A 4129-nucleotide genomic window follows, 5' to 3' on the forward strand; every position below is an offset into this window, starting at 1 on the left:
GCACCTGTATAGCACGCAGTTTAAATATGTATCTCCTGGGGCACCTGGGTGGCTCAGTGTGTTAAAGCCTCTGCCTTCAGCTCAGGTCGTGATCTCAGGGTCCTAGGATTGAGCCCCTGCATCAGGCTCTCTGCTCAGCAGGAGCCTGCTTCCTCCTCTCTCTCTGCTTGCCTCTCTGCCTATTTGTGATCTCCATCTGTCGAATAAATAAATAAACTCTTTAAAAAAATATGTATCTCCTATTTAATCCCATTACTATTCCCATTTTAGAACTGAAACAAAAAAAAATGGGTTCTTAAGCAGAATCACAAATTTTCCCCCAAATGCTGAGACATGAAGCACAAAAGCCTGGATTTAAACCCCATTTTATCTAGAGCCCAAGCCCTTCCTTTCTCACTATGGTAGGCTGTCTTGGCCATTTCAGCACATAATTATAATGATAACGCCATGTTTACATACATCTTTCTACAAGAGCTAAAATGCTATAAGAGAGCATGCAACTGATTTTCTGCCTATGCCCATGAGGTTACTGTGAGTGAGTGTGTGTGTGTGTGTGTATACACGATACTTGTGTGTAATTACTCACTGGTAGCACATGGGCAAACCGCGTTGAAACTGGACCTGTATCTTAGGACTCTCAGGGCAATACCACTTCTTATTCTTGAGCAGATTTCCAAAACATATTAGAGGGAAAGTCCAAAAACTGATTGTCTCTTCACCATGTTTCTTACTTGAATCTGTTGGCTTTGTACCTGTGTACATTTCTCTCTCTCTCTCTTTTTTTTTTTTTTTCAATCTAGAAACCATTCGTCTGGATTATCTTCTCCACAACATCTACAGCATTTCTCACCCTCTACTCCCATGTCTGAAACATAACACTCACTCACACTACTCTACCTGCCTTTAGAAGAAACACATTTATTTCATAGAAAATATAAAAAAAAAAAATCGAGAAAATACAAACTACTTTCTTTGGTCCAAGAAGGATCCCTGCTAACATTTTCAGTATGTTTCGTATTTACATCTACCCATCTCAACTTCTATCTCCACCCTTGTTGTGTTGTTTTCTTAACATAGCCACTCTGTGTGGTGTTGGTAGGGCGTGTGGGTTGAACTTCAACTGGCACTCTTCATTCGGCTCAGAAGAATCAAGAAAGTGCTAGTGAATGCAAAGAAATAGTTTACATTAAAGGTAAGCAAAGAAGCAATGCTTTTCTAACAGTTCTGAGAATCAGGGTGCCCATTCTGTTGGGAACAAGTCTCTCCCTCCCCCCCCAAAAATGAAGGGATGTGAATCCTCCAAAAATAATCCTCAAATTTTGGAGTTTAACCGTTAGTTTGGATTTGAGAAGACCCTAGAGCCATGCAGAGAGGAATCAGTCAATCTGGGTGAAGAATCAGGAATACTGTAGTTGAGGAAAAAGGAGTGAAATCTAGTGAAGTATATGAAAGGGAAAAGCAAATATTCTTTGTCGTTTACCTCAGATTTCTTTTCTTTCTTTCTTTTTTTTTTTTTTTTAAGATTTTATTTATTTATTTGACAGAGATCACAAGTAGGCAGAGAGGCAGGCAGGGAGAGGAGGAAGCAGGCTCCCCGCTGAGCAGAGAGCCCGATGTGGGGCTCAATCCCAGGACCCTGAGATCATGACCTGAGCTGAAGGCAGAGGCTTTAACCCACTGAGCCACCCAGGTGCCCCTACCTCAGATTTCTTTCTTTCTTTCTTTCTTTTTTTTTAAAGATTTTATTTATTTGACACAGAGAGAGAGATCACAAGCAGGCAGAGAGGCAGGCAGAGAGAGAGAGAGAAAGGGAAGCAGGCTCCCCGCCAAGCAGAGAGCCCGACGCGGGGCTCGATCCCAGGACCCTGAGATCATGACCTGAGCCAAAGGCAGAGGCCTTAACGCACTGAGCCACCCAGGCGCCCCCCCACCTCAGATTTCTTACCTGTGAAAAGCCCTCAGTAATTGATCCCTGTAAGTATGTATGTTTGTCCTTTGTGAAGACATGAGCTGGGCTGGGTGCTGGAGGTGATACAGAGGCACCCTAGGGAACAAGAAGCAAGGATTCTGTGGTTGACTATTTCCCACTTATCCTGGTCTTGATAATCAGTCTACAGTAATGCCCCCTGATTTTTTTCAGCCCGGGCAAATCTAGAACATTCGAAAAGCGAGAAACAGAGAAGGGAGGACCCACCTATCCCATCGCAGCCTTATTTCTGTTGTAAATATTTGCACGTATGGGCTCAACCACCATCCCCAACCACTAGGCCATTGTGTGTGTGTGATTATTCACCATGGCCGTATCCCCGCAGGAGTCACTGTATCCTTCACTGTAATTAAAGCGCCATCTACCAATGAGTTTCCTTATCAAAGTTGGGAAGCAGAGACCTTTGGACAATGAGCATTGTTACTGAAAAACAAAGTAATTTGAGGAAAATATTTTACAAATATTCCACAATGGAAATCTATCATGCTTTATGATTCTGTAAGAGTAAATGGAAGTCCCATAATGCAAACAATTGAAGAGGAAAAAAATGTCATTATGGCATACTAGTTTAGGTATTGACTAAAAAGAAGAGTTTTAATCTAATTTTTGTTCCATATATTATTGTATAAAGCTAATGATAGCTCGTCCAAAAGTAAATATCTGCTCCCTAAATTTTCAGGCTTTTTTTTTTTTTTCGCTAATTTATTTTTTTCCACCTTTTTCCTACTTGTACTTTTTACCTAAATTTAAATTTTGTGAATCTTTTAGTCCCTACAGAATTCATTAACTCTATATCTAGAGTGAAAAAGGTCCAATTTAGCTGTAGCCGTGTTTGGTGATTCTCATTTTGAGCACAAATGTCTAATCAACACCTACAGTCTGGGTGTGCATTGGTTAGTTTACTCTGCATGCTGCTGGGGCCGGTAACCTAACGATGCTTCTGATAGACTAAACATTTGCAAATGAGCCCTCCAGTGCCTACATTATCCTGGCAGTATAAAGCAAGCAGTGTGGTTTGAAGCCCTTTCCCTTCCCTTGTTTATTATGACAAATAGGTTAGGTTGGTATTATTTAAACACACCAGCGTCCCCTACAATCTGTTATTTAAGATGCTGCACGTTCAAGTGATTGAGAGACAAGGTGACAGATTAGTATAACTTAAGTTACCTGGCATTTTTCAATGCACTTTCAACTCTATTCCTTACTTACTATGAATGATATTTTCTATTAGTTTAAAGAATAATTGTATAAATTATTTTAAAAAAACGAATGTTTTGTATTGCTATTTTTGGAATAATAATAATAATAACAATAATATAGCAATAGGTTTTTATACCATGAATAATTATATACATATTCTTTGCCCTCTATATGACATCTAAGAATTACTTATAATGTTAGGTAATACACTCTGGCTTAAACTATTTAAAAAAATAAAAGTATTCTATGAAAATAAAATAAATCACATATGCTTTGTTCTGAAAAATAAGCTCCAGTGTGTTAACATTTAAAGTTGAAATTCAGTATAAGCATGTGTGCATTCAGTTTCAAGTACAGAGGAAATGCCAAATTGTTTTACCACCAAAGTGATCACTGTATTTTTTTCCAAGAGTAAAGGGCAAAATTCAAAATATAGTTTTCCTGGCTGTGACTAGATTTTTTTTAAAATTTTTCTGCCTAGTGATTGGAATCCGCTCTTCATGTAGCAGTGGGAATTCTATCTACTTTATGAAAACTAGGTTGAAGCAAAGTCCAAGACCAAGTTTCCTAGAGCCCACAACAGAGGAGAGCAAAAATAACCTATCTCAACTTTAGATCCTGAATCCAACAGAAAATTTACTGTTTTATAGTAATTAATAAAGAAGCTATATTTTGAGTTAAAGAATTTCTCTGTGAACCAGAAATTCTCACCAGGACCTAAAAGGTCAATAAGGTTGTCTTTGCTAATGAAGAAACTCAGGAGACATCGATGAATTATTACTGCATTCTCGTGATCAGTCACAGGTGTGTACTGGAATCAGGGAACTTTTCAAAAGTAGGGTCAAAGTTGCTCTAACATGGTGGTATTGTTGTAGTAACTAACATTTAAGTCCCCATATAAAGTGGGGGGAGTTAGTGTGCAAAGTTCTAGGAAGATGGCCT

Source organism: Enhydra lutris, unplaced genomic scaffold (genome assembly GCF_002288905.1).
Source record: "Enhydra lutris kenyoni isolate GAN:26980312 unplaced genomic scaffold, ASM228890v2 scaffoldscaffold11, whole genome shotgun sequence".
In the NCBI taxonomy this organism is placed as follows: Eukaryota; Metazoa; Chordata; class Mammalia; order Carnivora; family Mustelidae; genus Enhydra; species Enhydra lutris.